The 19264-nt window shown below is 34.5% G+C and overlaps 1 protein-coding gene across 2 annotated transcripts in view; it reads right to left on the bottom strand.

The window, feature by feature from the left end:
• The window catches only part of LOC127868170 (uncharacterized), a 60850-nt gene that overhangs the window by 12648 nt on the left and 28938 nt on the right, over window positions 1–19264 (bottom strand). The window lies entirely within an intron of this gene.

Raw genomic sequence — 19264 nt, 5'->3', positions numbered from 1 at the left:
GTTTGATCTTTCGTTCATTTATTTATTATTTTATTAATTTATTATTTAATTTATTATTTAATTTATTAATTTATTAAATTATTAATTTATTAATATATTAATCTATTAATTTATTAATTTATTTATTTATCTATTTATTAATTCATTCATTCATTCATCCTTCCATCCGTTTGTCCGCTCGTTGGTTCGTTTGTTTGTACGTTTTTTGTTCGAGCGTTCGTGCGTTTGTTGATTGGTTTGTTGGTTCGTTCGTTGGTTCGTTCGTTCTTTCTTTGGTTCGTTGTTTAGTTCGTTTGTTTGTTTGTTCGTTTGTTGGTTCTTTTTTTTTTTTTTTTGGTTCTTTTGTTCGTTCGTTCGTTCGTTCTTTCATTTATTCATTCATTCATTTATATATTTATTCATTCATTTATATATTTATGATTTTATTTATTTATTTATTCATTTATTCATCTGTCCATCCGTTCGTCCGTTAGCGCGTTCGCTTGTGCGTTCGTGCGTTTGTTCAGTGGTTCGTTTGTTTGTTCATTGGTTCGTTCGTTTTTTAATTGGTTCGTTCATTCGCTCGTTCTTCCATCCACCCATCAATCAATGAATACATCCATCAATCCATCCATCAATCCATCCATCCATTCGTCCATCAGTTCATCCGTTAATTCGTTCATTCGTTCATTTGCTCGTTCGTTCGCTCATTCATTCATTCATTCATTCATTCATTCATTCATTCATTCATTCATTCATTCATTCATTTAATTAATTAATAAATAAATTAATTAATTAAGTAAGTACATTATTTATTAATTAATGAATTAATGAATGAATGAATGAATTAATTAATTAATTAATTTATATATTTATTTATTTATTCATTCATTTATAAATTCATTCATTCACTCATGCATTTATTTATTCATTTATTTTGTTTAGAAATTTTAACCCTCTTAATTAATCAAATGTATTTAATTTATTTTTAAATATATGTGTGTAAAAAACAACTACAAAATAAAATACAATAATAAAAAACGTTCTTAATTGAAATACTATTAATAACTAAAAATATATATTCAATCACGGACTATAGATGAGACAATATACGCTCCGTGATTTAATAGAAAAGCTTTTAAACCACCCTGGTCATTCATTAATATGCTTAATAAGTATTAAATGGATACAATTATTTTCATAATGTATATCTGTGTGCATGTGTGTACATTCAAAACTTGTTCTCATGTCAAAGTCTTCAAAAATATATCATCGGTGAAGTACCATAGGTGCTTTTCACAGTATAATACAAGTTCAAAATGTGAAAGACGAGAAAATAGTTCAAGGCACGTTATGAAATAACTTAATTATTTATACGCAAATTTGGTTTTTATGACAGCACATACAACATGTGAAATAAAAATTCGCTAGCGAAACATCTTATGGGACAGAGACGCAATTAAATTATATTACTTCATTAAATACGATTTTTAGTCTGAACGTTTCTGTTGACTTTTAGGCAAAATATTGACTGCCTCGATGTGATGCGAGTTACTTGTCTTGGTTTACATATTATTTTGCATTTGCTTTGTAAACAAACATGTTACCACAATAAATAGAGAATACTATGTGAGTGTGATTGTGTACTTAAATTTATCCCACGAGTGAAGGAAGGTTTACATGGCGAGGCTTGCCGAGCCTTGAAAGCCTTTCTGACACGAGTGGGATAAATTTAAGAACACAATCACACTAACATAGCATTCTATTTATCCTACAATATTGTTTTGTTTAATTAATTCCTAAAATAAAAACAAAAACACATTAAATAAACTGAATCTTACATTGCGTAGTAATATTTATTGTGATCTTTCCTGTTTACGGAAATCGAAATAGTCCTTAAGAATTCCACGCAAGACAAAAGTAATGAGACAAAATATCGCTATACGCCTTGATTCAAATTTAATCAGCGTTCCAAATGTAACACACTCAAATAGAACACATACGGTTGTGTTCAAACTACAATTCTTGTTTCACCACTGTAAAAACCAAAAAACAAACATGGCTCCCGCCATTTTGAAATTTACAAAATGTGTAGACACATACCGTGGCTACGTGAAGCATGATTCAGCATTTATTCCCGCCGATATTGTTAATTTGAGTCTTTAAACAACTCTTCTTTTTACACACTTTATACTTACTTACATAAAAGTATTGTTCTACTCACCGAAGTTGTATAATAACCACGTCCATGTTTATTTTGGTAATGTTTAATTTGCTTCCATGACGAGTTAAAATTCTAGACAAATTTCTTCATCGCCATCCATCTTTTCCATTTTAAAGCACTGGATGTAAGCAGGCAATTCTTTGTGGATAGACATTCTTTGATCGACTGACAAACGAACGACTAAACCATCAAAGAAATTACCACTTTAATTCGACATCGATTTCCTTCGAAAAGTTAAAGAACAATTCACTGACACTTTTCTTAAATTTAATCCATCAATTGTTCAACAAAACATCGCGTTATTCGAGTACATTCGACATTTTAACTAAATCGAAAATGCAGTCTCACCAGTTTCATTCCAGTTTTATATCCAAACACTGTGTTTTCACATTCATAATATTGTAGTAATCCATCGTAAACACACACACACACACACACTCGTAAACGACTGCGTACCCAATGACCTAAATGACGCAATCAGGGGTGAAAGGCCAAAAAAAAACCTAGTCCCTACGTAATGTTCTAAAAATAACTGCTATAACCCGGATCTAAAAATAGCAATAAAGAAAACCTTATCTTTTCTTTATGAGTCGTATTTGTTCTTTAAAATCATTTAGCTGTAGGATAAAAAACAGCGGTAGTTTACACTGTGTTTTAGCAGCCTGCTGTGGTGATCCTATCGTATCCCATTGAGCGTCAAGTTATCTAATATAGACATCGGCTGGCTCCCTAATAACTGAGTCTGACTTAAATATTCTGTCGCTAAGTATCGTGGTTAGAATTGTCATTTAGAAAACGCAAGGAGTCATACATGTGTGATTAAAATGTGTGGAAAGAACTGCGTCTAAATGAAATTCTTGAATACAATAAAGTTCAATCGTTAAGAACAGGCGTATGTTACAAACATAATATGTCATGTGCATATTATAGTGCTAAATGTAGTATCACTTATATGTACGTACACGAGTGTGCAGTTTGAATATACGTTTACATTCGTGTACTTGATATTTCCTATCTGCGTTTTTTTTCTGCAAAATACCATAATACGTGTATAAAAGTACACGGGAGATGTGATATGTACTTTTTATTAATTTATAAATTGCACCACCATAACTTCAAAATGTCATTGGTAATTATACAATACACTACATAAAACATTTTATGTGGTTGATAAGCGACTAAAAACTTAAAAAAATAGTAAAGTATATAGGAACGTTTAATTTCAGCCTTTATTTTCACAATTTTCATTATTGTAGTTCCATAAAAATTGCATAAACACATGTTATAGAGTCAAGTGCTCGTGTGAATTAACAACTATTAAAAGAATTTATGTAATTTCATAACCTGTGGGGTTTGTTTTCGCAGTCCAATAAACAGGAAATTGTAGTATGACACACCGACATCAATCACTCTGTTGGCATGAGTTGTCATTTATTATATATAAAGTACCCAAGGCACCCTTCCTGATGCTATGTGATGATATCAACAATCGATGTTTAACCTTCATTCAACATTTATTTTGTTTTACCGAGGCATCATTAACATAATATGCATCTAATTTAAGATAATGTACAAATAATGAATAAAAAAATAAATAACTGACTGACGGACGGATAGACAGAAAGACAGACAGACGGACGGACAGACAGACAGACAGACAGACAGACAGACAGACAGACAGACAGACAGACAGACAGACAGACAGACAGACAGACAGACAGACAGACAGACAGACAGACAGACAGACAGACAGACAGACAGACAGACAGACAGACAGACAGACAGACACTCACTGACTCACTCACTGACTCACTCACTGACTCACTCACTGACTCACTCACTGACTCACTCACTGACTCACTCACTGACTGACAGAAAGAAAGAAAGAATGCAATAATAATAAAAAGAAAGAAAGAATGAATAAACGAATTAATGGATGATTGATTGAATGAATGAATGAATGAATGAATGAATGAATGAATGAATGAATGAATGAATGAATGAATGAATGAATTAATTAATTAATTAATTAATTAATTAATGAACGAACGAACAAATGAACGAACGAACGAACCAATTAACCAATAAACCAATGAAAAAACGCACCTAAGAACAAACGCACAAACGGACGAACGAACGAAAAATCGCATTGATGGACGGACGGACAAATGGACGAATGGAGGAATTAATGAATAGAAAAATACATTAATAAATAAATAGATAGATAAATAAATCAAAACCTGTTTTGATCACAATTTCTGTTTATTATTTTTGGTATTGCATACTTAAATATTATAAAACTACTAACAAAACCCTTGTGATTTTAAAATGATGAATCTATTGTACATATCACAGGTATGACACATAAACCACGCGGTAACAAGATTCACTTTAGTATGCATTATATTAAATCTTAAAATGTTCAAAAGTTCTTGAATAAAATATATATTTATAACCAAAAGTTCAGTTCTTTATTGGGTTAAAGACCAAAATAGGCGTTTTTCTTCATATTTTAAATGAATAATCTAGAAGATCGAGATACCGTAGCCTACCGTAATCCCTTCCTTCTTTATCTATAAATAAACTGTGTATAGATCCTTGAGCCAGGTTATCTAGAGGCTAACCCCGTACCAAATGGTACAAAGGTAATGCCATTATGACGTACCATGAGGATCTAAAGTCACGAATTCTTCCTAAGGAAGATTTAATTATTCCTTAGGAAGATTTAAATCTTCCTTAGGAAGATTTAATTATTCCTAAGGAATAATTAATTCTTCCTAAGGAAGATTTAAATCTTCCTTAGGAAGATTTAATTATTCCTAAGGAAGAATTCGTGACTTATGACCCTTTTAGCCGCCTCATCGAAATCTTCCTAAGGAAGAATTAATTGTTCCTACGCATGTTATCACTAATCAGGGTTCTGCTAAAAATAACAACCAATCAAAATACGCGTTACATTTCACGCGCGCTATATCTCCCTTGAATTTTGAATTCTTCCTAAGGCAGATTTAATTGTTCCTGCGAATATTATAGCCAATGAAAATAATGAACGAAGTTCAACGCTTAATTATGCAATTTTGTATTTAGTTAAATGAGTATATAATTCAAGTTGTATTTTAATGATTTTTATTTCTAATTATGCAGTTATTCGTTCAAATATCGAATTTACTTTAAAAAGCAGCAGTATTTGTATCTTGATCCAATAACAACATAGATTCTAGATCTATATACAACTAGACTTAAGTAGTTTAAACTGTGAATTGTTTATAATCTTTTATAAATTAATAAATGACGTCGTAATTTACAACATGGACTGATATATATATATATATGAAATCATGTATGCATAGTTTTAAAACATTTTACATATTATTAATGTTTTATTATGCATACGACATTTATCATCATTATATGCAATTATTATACAGAACAGAGCATAATATAACACCGTGGCAAGGCACGCTTTAGTCTGCAAAGTGGAACGCTTCGGCAATTGTACGCTAACGCCGACATTCTGTTTTATTAGAATCGCGTTGTTGTTCATTGTTGTTGATATTTACCCTCGGATATCCGAACCGTTTGCTGCACGTTTAACTTATTCCGAGTTAAAAAAATGACCAAAATCACTTATTCCACATTGCACTGTACACTGTCTTCATTCAGACTTCTTATTGAGCTGTTTAAAGCCATTAATTAACAACTATAAGAACGAAATCTGTTACGCGCCGTTATATAATAAGATCTTATCTTGCAGATTTTGTATTCATTTGTATAAGTAATTTCCCGGACAGAACAAAGTGTTATCAATTGGCAAACATTCTCAAACGACATCGATTTATTCTATTATTTTCATGATAATTAGCAACTGAGATAATTTCTAACAACTGCCGCCTAATTGAACAGATCAAAACATAATGGCGGGTATTCAATTTTAATCAATAAATTCAAATAAAGACATTACAAACCTCGATCGAGAGATAATCAATTATAATTGTTACCCTTTACAGGCATCTAGCAATGTTTGCCTTTTTTTCACCGTTTTTTGTACTTTTAAAATATACAATTTTCTCGTGGATACAGCTGAACATAAATATTTTATTATTCATTTTTTTATCAATTTCTCTCAATGAAGGAATATATTGATATAATGATACACATTGCGTATTCGGTGTTTTCGGTTGTTTTCGGTGGCAAAAAACGCTGGTATTACGCACATTTATTCAAATCCAGCTCCATAGAATAAAGTCAAGCAAACTGTCTTACTATACCACGGAAATAGTACCTTACATATGAATAGTTATATCTCAATTTGTTACATAATATAAAAAATGTCTACCGGTATTACAAATCTGTAAAGATTGGCCATGCATGTTTATCACATTACATTGTATCTATTTATAATGTCATGGATTAGACAATAAACTTGTTAACTATGATACTATAACGTCTATGTAAACATATGTCTGCACAAAGATAAATAGGGGGTCTCAAACTCTGATTATTTTCAAATGGGGCCCTTCCTAGCCCCATCCTCGCCTCTAAGTCTACACTTCGTTGACATGTGACAATACCCGGACCCAAAGCCCCTATAATTCAAGTATTGCGTAGGGCCATTACGGATTAACCAATTAGCGTCAGGTGTTAATGACTCGATACTCATGGTCCTGGTCGTCCCCTTTTTTTGGTGCGAACATTACCAACCAATCAAATGCCATCTTTTTTAAATAAATACCTGGGATTTAGTATATGTTGCTCGACCAATACATTAATGTATATCGTTAAGCAGAAAGAAATCACCATGTTGTCGCAAAGTATTGTGTTATTTGTGTTCATTTTTCTGTCCCTGATGCTGGATTTTCGGCAAGTTCAAGGTATTTAAACGTTTACATTCATTCAAAAACACTAAATGAATTCAGATATCATTTATGGTTATTCATGTAAACAACTGTTTAAGAAATGACAATTTCTGTCACATTAGCACTTCGAATGTGTGTAATTCTGTTCTGGAAAATACAACAGCACTTAGCGTGCATACATCTCCCCCTACTTTCGAGTCTATAGCATACCGTTTCTAAATATAGAGTAACGCGGTGCTTTGTGACGTCACTCACCTTTAGTTAAAGAAAACGGCGATTCAAAATTGACAAAATATTATTTATATTCTTTTATTATCGATTTTTCCCTTTTCACTCTAGGTGGTGAGTCTAACTAATTGTTATGAACGTTTTTAACACACCATTTGATGCATTTACTTTTTGGTTACCGGTATTTATGATCAAAGTCATATTTGTTAATAGAATCATACAAAAACATCATTATAAGCCGTGTAAGTAAGAAAAGATGATTTACTGTATTATCAGGGAGTTCAATTTAAAGATGTCTAAGAAATTTAGAAAATAAAAACAATTATGTGAATATGTATACCCCCGGATTTCATTAAAACAAGTATCGTGAAGGTAAAGCTTTCGTACACTTAAGGAGCAATCGTAACACAAGTTTAACCCTTGTTGTTCGTGTATAACAGTGTACTACTAGTAATGTTAATATGCATAGTATAACATATAACCCATGAACAAAATGAGTTGAAATTTATTGTGTACATAGTAATACGAGTTACTAACTCCGCTACCAACATAATGCTGAATCGGCAGCACTTATACGACCTCTAGTATCATTGGCATTTGGGAACCCAAATCCTCACAATTAACATGGTATTAAAGTTGATAAGAATGAAATATGAACATGCTTTTAGTAGTAGAAGAAATGTTAGCTCATGTAAGTGTATAATGTAAGCCTCAAATTGAAAATTCAATTCCTAGAAAATATATTAGACGTTTTCTACAATTTTATCAATAAATCGTCTCTTTTTAAAGAATGTTCTGGTATTGATCGTTCATTCATCTGTCCGACCGTGTGTCCGTCTGACTTTCGTCCGGAGCTGTTTCTCAGTAATAATTGCATGTGATTTCATGTAACGTAAAATGTATATCACGATACTGTGGTAGTGCAGGTGTAAATATGATTGTGATCGGTCTAGCAACTCCAGTATTATACCCCATTATTTGACTGACTTTTGTCAACACCCGGAGCTGTTTCTTAGTCACTATTGCCTGTAATTGTGTATAATTATGCTGCTGTGGTGCGCGCGTAAATATGTTATGATTATATTGAAAACTTCCCCTTTAATTCATTGAAATTGACGTTAATTTCCGGAGCAGTTCCTCAGTAACTATTGCATGGACGTTCATGAAAATTATAAATTAATATGTATTATCATACTGCGGTGGTATACTCGCAAATTTTGTTCGAGCACCTCCTTAATGACGCCCCCTTAGTTTTTGGAATAATGGACCGGACCTGTAACATGGAAGTTAATGGATCTTTTGCCTCTTACTGAGGCGATGCACGCCAAAATTCTGTATGGATATTCTTGGTAGCTCCAGTGTTATTCCCCCTTTAATAGTTGAAAATTTGAAATTGTGTTAGCACAGAGATGTTTCTCAGTAACTATCGCATGGAATTTTAATACAACTATAAAAAAAGGTGTTTATCATACTGCTGTGGTGCATGCAAACATTTTTTTTTCATATTGGCTTGGTGTTTCGAGACCTATGCGCCATGTCTTTATTAAAAATGAGTATTTGTTTCTGCCATGATTTAGCTTCAAAATAACTATCGTCTGAAATTCGTGAAATTGCAAAGAAATATATAGCATCATAGTGTTGTGGTACACCACGGAGCATATATACGGAGAGTCCGTGGGTACACTTTCTTTGTTGGGTTCAGGTATAAAGTTATGACCCCTGAATTTGATTGAAATTGATACTTTGTGACTGTCGCTCTGCTGTATGGAATTTAATGAAATTCAAATTAAATGTGTATATCATTTTTTGGTGGTTTCATAAGGATGATATGTTTTGTTCAGAGTTGTGCCATTTAATTTTAAAGGACATTGTCACGATGTCAGAAATCCGCATGCGATGTTTTAAACGTAAGCGTATACCGAACTCCATTTGATGTATTTAAACACCACACTTCAAAATAACAATAATTTAGATGTTCCCACTAAGTTGATTGCTATAAATATTTTAGTAGCAAATATAGTATTAACCGACGTATAGTTTTTCAGCCCAATTGAAAGTCCGTTAAGCATATAGAAAATTTACAACGAATATAAACAGTAAAGCGAATCATCGCACTAATGCAATGTCTCAATAATTATTGAGATCAAATAAGTTTCTCAAAACTGTACTCAATGGCTTCCTTGACCAGGAGTTTGGAAAAGTCTCCTTTTAAAATTCCTTTGATTTTACGTGCTCACCCCTTATAACAATAGATGAGAATAACTACAAAATGTATAGCAATGAGTTAATGTCAACATTTATAAATTCGTAAATATATGCATTTTTAATTTCATGACATTTATTTTAAGATATTTGTTAGGGTATCTTCTTTAGAATTTGAATTATAAAAATGACCAAGCGGCAAATCATGCGTCTAATGTATATAATGTGAAAACGCTTTGTTGTCCACTTATGGTGTTGCAAAATTATTTGATGTAGAGCTAATGACAACTAGTTCTCCAAAATGCTTACTTGTTCTTATGAAAACGATTATTTTCATTCAAACCAATAAATGCCCGTACCTGACAAAAAGCCCGGATACTGTATTCAAATCAATAAATGCCATAATCTATCTGTTGACCCTCCGACTAAGAGAAACACTGAGCATTGTCTAAGAATCTTAGAGTCATCTTTTATAAGTGTGTCGAGGGCTGCAATATTGATTACAAATGCATAAAACTTACTGTAACGGGCGATATTATTACAGCGATATTTGAACAGTACAAATTTCGCGTGTCGCCGCAAATGTCGCGCAAGATATCGAGTATCGCTCCGCGCGTCGTGTGTCGCAGTCTGAATTAAGAGCCCTATACACGGGATTCGGATAATATGGGCGATATTTGAATATTAAAATATCGTGCGTCGCCGCGACTGTCGCGCAAAATATCGTGCGTCGCTTCGTGTTTCGTGCGTCGCCCTTTGAACGCGAGGCACAACACACGAAGCGATACACGATAGTTTTCGCGACCGTCGCGGCGACGCACGATATTTTGCACGACAGTCGCGGCATAGTCGCGGCGACGCACGATATTTTGCGCGACAATTGCGGCGACGCTGAATATTTTTAACACGATAAATCGCCTTTTGGGCTATTTACACAAGGGCGATATATCGTGTTAAATATATCGTGCGTCGCCACGACGCCACGACTGTCGTGCAAAAGAGCGTGCGTCACCGCGACTGTCGCGCAATGGAACGTGCGTCGCCGCGACTGTGTCTAGTGTCGCCGTTGATGACAGAAAGGGGAGATTATAGATGGCACTATCCGGATTCCGTAATAATGCCTTATAAAAATAAAGTGAATCAATTGCATTTCTTACATTTTCTGTTTTCGCGAAGAAAAATACATCTACGATTTCTAGATTATGTGTCTATAATGGAAATATTTTATAAACTACTTAAGCATATAATAGTGTGTTTTTTTTCAAACAAAATTAGATACTTTTTATAGAAGTGCGCGTGTCTATATTGGCATTTGAATTCCACAACATGTTTCTAGGTTGTCTTAATATTCATATAAACCTTTGTTTGTTTCGGAGGCGCCCAATTCCGAAGATTATAAGTTATGTTTTGATGCGTATCAGTTAACAACACAATATATTGTTTTGTGATACTTTAATCACGCGACCAAAGTAATTCAACCAATTGCGGATAGTATGTTGTGTATTGTCAGCAGCAGGTATCGTCATAATTATTCATACATGCCGGTTGATTTGTTGACTTTCTCGAAGTAATTTTGTGCGCATTATTTCGTTTTTTTATCGTCAGTAAATTCCAATTGTGCGGAAAAATGTAGGACCAGAACGACCAGTTTATCAAATAGGTTTAATTGTTTGCGTGTTGAGAATTCGTATTGATTTGTTATAATGTAAACTCTAAGTAAAGCTCTATTTCATGTACTGCTAGTGTAGTACCTTGAAAGAAGTATTTGAAAGATGTCACTTTTAATCATTCCCCATAAAGATAAAAGTTTGTGTGGCGAGTACTTTTTTTTAACAAAGATTTTTACACTTTTGTTATCCCCGCCGAAAGATCAGAGTGGGATATGTGAATTGCGATTTCGTCCGTCCGTCCCGTATGAGTCATTTATTAGGCGTATTAGGCGTAAACTGTTATTTGTTTCCACTAACATGGCCTAAAAATTAGGTAATTTAGGTGGCTTTGACTTTTTTTACATTTGACTTTTTTTGGCACATTTACATGTGGTGTTCCATTTACACAGGTAAATTTATCGACAAAGGTCTTCCAAATGTCAATGCAAACATCATTTCTATACAATTCTAAGATGGCACAATGATAATATTGATAAAATAATCCAGTTATACAAATCACTACATTGTTGGTTTTTTTTGCTGTAAACTGGACTTCAAATGGCCAAACGAGTTTAGGGTCGGCACAACAAAAATAGTGTCGGTCGGGTTAGCGGAAACATACAACTTTCTTTGTAAAGATATTTTTTGGAAAGCGCATGCAGTGTACTGTACTTACAGTACCTACTACCTGTAATTATGCTGTATTGACTCTTTGTTTATGATGTTAGGTTATAATTGACAATAACCTACGACATATACGGTTTCAGTATTCAAGTTCGCATCACTATGCGCGCATAATATTATATACGGACACTTCTAGATTTCAAAATATTACCATTTTAATTATTATTGCGCAATGTAGCCGTTAAATGTCTGTTTGATATCGTTCCGTATAAATATTTGATGTCATTCAAATTATGTAGTACATCTGAAATAGTGTTGTTGTTTTTTCTATTCACAGCAACCGTTAGAATATCAAAGCTAGTGCCGTTGTTAAAAAAGGTTAAAAAATAGTGTTTAGCTCCCCAGGCATCGTTTTTTATGAATAGACCATTTCCACTGAAAGTCTTACGGTTTCCATTTTTGCTATTTTATTTGCTTTCGAATAACAGCACCTGTATTAGTTTTCTCGCAAAGTAACACAAAGGTTTTTTTTAGCTGTGAATCCAGAAGACTCCGACTCGGACGACTTTGATTTGAGAGCTGTACACACAACACGTAAGTTATTTCTAATGTAGGTCAAAACGTGGGGTGAAAACTAACGATTGCATTTTCTGTACTGTAATAAGGTCTGCCAAGTGTACATTAATCTCGTGTATACTGTAAAGGTTTGCGTTTTATGTATAAAGTAAATAATACACATTAATATACTCAAAATTTAAGAATTGAACCCTGGCGCAAATGCTGCTTATAGTAGCGTGTCCAATATTAGTGATAATACAATTGCAAGATGTTAGTTTGTAATATTAGGTATTAATTGAATAACCATTAATATCTTTAAATGCTTTTAAGATATTTCACTTTTTTGGTCTTTGCTTCTGCATTCAACCGAAATGTGCAACATATTGTTGCTGTTTTCAGCTTTGAGTCGTCAATCGGGAAACAGAGATGCAGGTGAACAGAACGCCCATTCAAGTAGGAAACCCTTCTATTCGACCCAACTAAATACACGTTTATAGTTTATAGTACTTGTACATATTTGCGGATTATATAACAATGACGTTTTGTTTTGAAGTTGTTGTTTTTGTTTAGCCTTTTCAATGTGCATTTAATGGGTAACACGTCTAAAGCAATAATAAGTTAAATCTACCTAAGTTTTCTTTGGGTTGTGAAAAGAGACACGTTTGCACGAGAAGCTGAATAATTGAAGTTACGTATATTTTGTACTTTTTTTATAGCTACGTCACACCTCAGAGGTCATATGATTGAGTTGAATGTTTTTAATGACCTAACGTTAAGATTTCATTTAAGAATCTTTTTTATGTCTCGTTTAGTAATTGATCATGAATGGTTGTTTTTCGGAACTCGCTTACGACTGCTTATTCCGTGAACACACATGCGTAACAGAAGTAATTTACCTAAGGGCAAGGGCTTGCGTACGGTTTTTGAAAGAAGAATGGCCCGAAAGTACTAGTATCATATCATTCATTAGACAAATAGGTCACAGCGGTAAAATGTTAATTGGTTGTTCTGACGATAAGCGGAGTTTAGAATACAGTCTTTTCTTCGCTTCGATGAACGAAGGAGCAACTCACTTAATGCCGTTATTGGTTTTAGGAGAAGCGGCGCGACTTCTCGCAATAGAAGCACGATTCAGCAATCAGATTAGGCGAATAATTGGGACGCCTGGAAGAGCCGAGGCCATCACCAGCAGAGTCGCTCGCGCATTCCGCCCAGGTCCCCAGTCAACCGCCGAACAGCGACGCACAGGACGGGGTACAGGACGTGGAAGGCGACCTGAAACATTTAATGTCCTGATGCAACTGATCCGCGACCCAGCCCGAACAACCCTGCGTGGTATCGCATGGCGCCAATTATCGTCTGGTGCAGAGTACGGTAAGTTGCAAACATGAGTATGACCCGATTCACAATAACAAGACCATTCAAAACAGCAAATGCCATTCAACAAAAATTAAATCTTAAATCCATCCATTATCACGATATTTTGGAATTGTCCGGAGCTGGCTTTCATTAACGCGTGCATAGAATGGCATGAAACTTCAACTTAATTGATTCAAATTCAGGAATAAACTCCGTTCAGATCTGTTTCACAGTAAATGTTGTATAAATGGAAACTTATAAATATTGTGTATTATCGAATTGGGGTTTTGGATGTTGAAGTTTTGTCGGAACTCGCTCAATGGTACGGCCCTTCAACTCAAGGAATGTTATCCCTTCCGAGGTAATTCGCAGAAACTGCCGGGTGAAATTTCACGTACAATGAATAATTATAAGTGTGTAACAATCAATGTATCATTATAATCTGATTGTGCACGCATATATTCTGTAGGGATTTGTAAGGTTGTTTTAACTTATTATTGATTGATTTTTAGGAATAGAGAAGTTTTTTTCTAGACTTATACATAGTTATTCAAATCCAGATACACTTATATCTCCGGAGTCGGACGGCTTTCGAATTTCAATGATCAGACTGCCGATCACAATGACGTCGGCGGAACTGCACGCCCTGGTAACCAGAAGTTTCCCGATGTTGACATCGACAGGCTATCAGTACATGTACAACCCTGTCGGAAGACCAATGATGGTTATCGATGCCGAAACCCCTGAACAACTGCGAGATTTCTATCGCACTCATCGTTCGAGCAACACTGCTCCGCGTCTTACGATCCGACCTTTGCAGCTCATCACCAGAGAGGTAGGAAATTAACAAAAAGACATTCCATCGCCCTCATTGTGAGTTTCAGCTTCTGTATTTGTGCACTTTCTAAAGTGGTCCAGCTTAATTGTACATGATGTATAACATAATTTGTCAAAATTAAATGCATCACGATAAGTTTAAAGGGATCTTTTCACGCTTTGGTAAATTGACAAAATTGAAAAAATTTGTTTCAGATTCGTAAGTTTTCGTTTTAGTTATGATATTTGTGAGGAAACAGTAATACTGAACATTAACCATGCTCTAATATAGCCATTATATGCATCTTTTGACGATTTTAAAACCTAAAAATTATAAAGCGTTGCAACGCGAAACGAATGAATAATTTGGAGAGTTCTGCTTTTGTCGTTAAATTTTGTAAAACTACGAAGATTGCTTATATAATGTATAAAATACGTCAAGATGTGACTCGGCGGAATAGCTCAGTAGGCTAAAGCGTTTTTACTTCAGGACTCTGGCAGGACTCCAGGCGTCACTGGTTCGAGACCTGCTCCGGGCAATGTTCTTTTCCTTTTTTTATTTTTTTTCTTGATTTTTTACTGGAGCTTTTACGATCCAATGTTTACATTTATCAATATAAAGCATTAAATGAATAAGTTAAAAAAAAATGCCAAAATCTGTGAAAAGGCCCCTTTAAATGCAGTGCTCAGCGCTTGTTAGAATGTTATACATGTATTTATCATAACATTAATATATAACGTATAACGTATTTGTTAATTATGAAGTAATCAATTAAATGTTGTATAGTTTTAATTGTTAATACATGCGGTTAACTTACGACATCTTAGTTGTACTCGTCGAAATTTTCTAAAGCAAAAGTTTGTTCCACTTACCAGTTTTGTTGAGGTGTGATTTGTTTAAGTCGAATATTCTATTTTCGAATATAGGGAATTAACGTTGCCTAGATATTTGAATGATTTATTTTAGAATCTTAAACCGTCTACATGGTGATTATATCAACCGGTATTAACCAAATTAAAAATTGTATTTATTATTAGATTTTGCAAGCAGCGGTTTCTCAACGCGATTTCCGAACGACGGATTCGGAAACACACCCAATGCCGACCGCTCCCCGCTTGGTAAATAAGTTATGAAAATAAATGCAGTTGATTATGATAATTGTGAATAACATTATGATGAAACTGAAGTTAATGAAATGGTGGCCAATGATGATAATGATGATGGTGGTGGTGATGTTGTTGATGTTGATAATGATGATGATGATGATTATGATGAAGAAGAAGAAGAAGAAGAAGAAGAAGAAGAAGAAGAAGAAGAAGAAGAAGAAGAAGATGATGATGATGATGATGATGATGATGAGGATGAGGATGATGTGCTTGTTTTTAAGTAGTACTTTTAGTGTAAGTTTGAGATTTTATTGTTTCATTAATCGTCTTATAGCTATACACATAGGGAAGTGTCTTGTTGATCTTCCTAATCTATATGGTTACTGTGCATGCTTTAGTAGAACTTATAGTAGAAGTTTGAGATTTTATTGTTCCATTAATTGTCTTATGCTTTACACATTGAGTAGTTTTGATCGATTTCTTTTGAAACAGTGTTGCAAAATGTATTCGCATCTGCGATACGTCAAATATTCTTATGTGAAGCTCCATTGAATGTGCATTTTTGCATGAAAAAAGCGCTATATAAATCATATTAATAATTATGGACATGTTAATAATAGCGAGATCAATATGACTGCATTATAGGAATCTATCCAGGAAACACGTAATATTCGACAGCAGCAAGACACCGCCTACGCCGAGTCACTTCAAACCGACAGAGAACGAGTATGTTCACACGTTTGGTAAAATTTACTTTCCTAGTCATTCTTGTATGGACATTTAAAGCCCTTTTGGGGCGTTTGAACGTTTGAAATATTAGACTTTTGCCTAAAAATGTATGCTACTGTACACAAATAATCTGAAACGAGGCTGTCATTAATTATCGATGGGTTTTATCTACTAAATGCTTTAGTGTTAAATCTGCGAAATTCGATTTTGATTTTGAAAGGAAATTTCCATAGAAACGCTAGCGTGTACGCATGCCACGAATTACTCGAAGTTAGCTCTGTCCTATCGCGCTTAGACTCAAGTTTGGACTATTTTTAGCTCATCTATTTTTTGAAAAAAAATTATGAGCTATTGTCATCACCTTGGCGTCGGCGTCGGCGTCTGCGTCGGCGTTGGCGTCGGCGTCCGATTAAGTTTTGCGTTTAGGTCCACTTTTCTCAGAAAGTATCAATGCTATTGCATTCAAACTTGGTACACTTACTAACTATCATAAGGGGACTGGGCAGGCAAAGTTAGATAACTCTGGCATGCATTTTGACAGAATTATGTGCCCTTTTTATACTTAGAAAATAGAAAGTTTTGGTTAAGTTTTGCGTTTAGGTCCACTTTTCTCAGAAAGTATCAATGCTATTGCATTCAAACTTGGTACACTTACTTACTATCATGAGGGGTGTGGGCAGGCAAAGTGAGATAACTCTGGCGTGCATTTTGACAGAATTATGTGCCCTTTTTATATTTAGAAAATTGAAAATTTTGGTTAAGTTTTGTGTTTAGGTCCATTTTATTCCTTAAGCATCAAAGCTATTGCTTTCATACTTGCAACACTTACTAACTATCATAAGGGGACTGTGCAGGCAAAGTAATGTAACTCTGACTGGCAGTTTGACAGAATTATGTGCCCTTTTTATACTTAGAAAATTGAAAATTTGGTTAAGTTTTGTGTGTAGGTCCACTTTATTCCTACAGTATCAAAGCTATTGCTTTCATACTTGCAACACTTATTAAAGGGATCTTTTCACGCTTTGGTAAATTGACAAAATTGAAAAAAGTTGTTTCAGATTCGCAAATTTTCGTTTTAGTTATGATATTTGTGAGGAAACAGTAATACTGAACATTTACCATGGTCTAATATAGCCATTATATGCATCTTTTGACGATTTTAAAATCTAAAAATTATAAAGCGTTGCAACGCGAAACGATTGAATAATTTGGAGAGTTCTGTTTTTGTCGTTAAATTTTGTGAAACTACGAAGATTGCTTATATAAGGTATAAAATACGTCAAGTATGTGTACTCGGCGGAATAGCTCAGTAGGCTAAAGCGTTTTTACTTCAAGACTCTGGCAGGACTCCAGGGGTCACTGGTTCGAAACTTGGACCGGGCAATGTTCATTTCCTTTTTTAAATTTTATTCTCGATTTTTTACTGGAGCTGTTACGATAGAATGCTTACATTGATCGATATAAAGCATTTAATGAATAAGTTAAAAAATGCCAAAATCTGTGAAAAGGCCCCTTTAACTATCATAAGGGGACTGTGCAGGTTAAGTTATGTAACTCTGACTGGCATTTGGACGGAATTATGGGCCCTTTATACTTAGAAAATTGAAAATTTGGTTAAGTTATGTGTTTTGGTCCACTTTACCCCTAAAGTATCATAGATATTGCTTTCATACTTGGAACACTCGCAAACTATCATAAGGGAACAGTAAAAGGACAAGTTGCATAACTCTGGTTGTCATTTTTACGGAATTATGGCCTTAGTAACTTTGAATATATGGTTAAATTTTGTGTTTTGATCCACATTACTTCTTAAGTATCAAGGCTATTGCTTTCAAACTTCAAATACTTTCATGCTATCATGAGGTTAATGTACCTGGCAAGTTGAATTTTACCTTGACCTTTGAATGACCTTGACTCTCAAGGTCAAATTATTAAATTTTGCTAAAATTGCCATTACTTCTTCATTTGTGATTAGATTTGATTGATACTTTGACAAAACTACTCTTACTTGACATACCACAATAGACTCCACCCAAACCATCCCCCGTGCCCCCCCCTTCCCCCCCCCTATTTTTTTTTAAGATTATCTCAAAAATGACCACCACACCCTCACACTATACCCCCCCACCCCCCCCAATTTTTTTTAAATGGTTAAAAAACACAAATATTTATTTTTATTATTTTATGTTTTAAATACCTTCCAACCATCGCACCCAAGAATCCCCCCACCCCCCTCCCCCCACTCGAATCCCCCCCCCCTAATTTTTTTTAGATCATCTCACAAATTACCACCACACCCTCACACTATACCCCCCCCCCCCCCCACCCCACCCACCCCCCACCCCAATTTTTTTTTGAAACGGTTAAAAAACACAAATATTTATTTTTATTATTTTATGTTTGAAATACCGTCCAACCATCGCACCCAAGAATCCCCGCCCACTCCCCCCACCCACCCACCCCAGTTTTTTATTTTTTGCGTTTTTTTCCGCATTTTTGGAAGATATTGTAATAAATTCCACACCCCTGCACTTTACACCCCTCTTCCCTCCACCCCTCCCTCCTTTGTGATTGAAAATGAGAGTCCCTTCACCTTTAAAAAGAAAATGGATGAGCGGTCTGCACCCGCAAGGCGGTGCTCTTGTTTAATGATTACTGCAGAAGCTAGTTATTTTATTTTAAGCGGACAGATAAATCAGTTAAAAGATTAATCCGGTTGTTGATGATAATTTTGATGAACATGATGATAATGATGATCTGAACTCTAAATACTGAGCACCGGAAACATACTCAGTATAAACCCTTCTTATATGCCAATTACATTTCTTAATTTCTTTTATAGACAATTTTCTTGTGGGACCATGCCAAGTGCCGCTTATTCTTTCTTTAAAAAATGTCCTATTTTAACTTGTATTGTTTTATAGACACGCGCC

The sequence above is a fragment of the Dreissena polymorpha genome, chromosome 2, assembly GCF_020536995.1.
Source record: "Dreissena polymorpha isolate Duluth1 chromosome 2, UMN_Dpol_1.0, whole genome shotgun sequence".
NCBI lineage: Eukaryota > Metazoa > Mollusca > Bivalvia > Myida > Dreissenidae > Dreissena > Dreissena polymorpha.
Note: the sequence above shows the minus strand (reverse complement) of the source record. Positions and strands in the feature narration are given on the sequence as shown.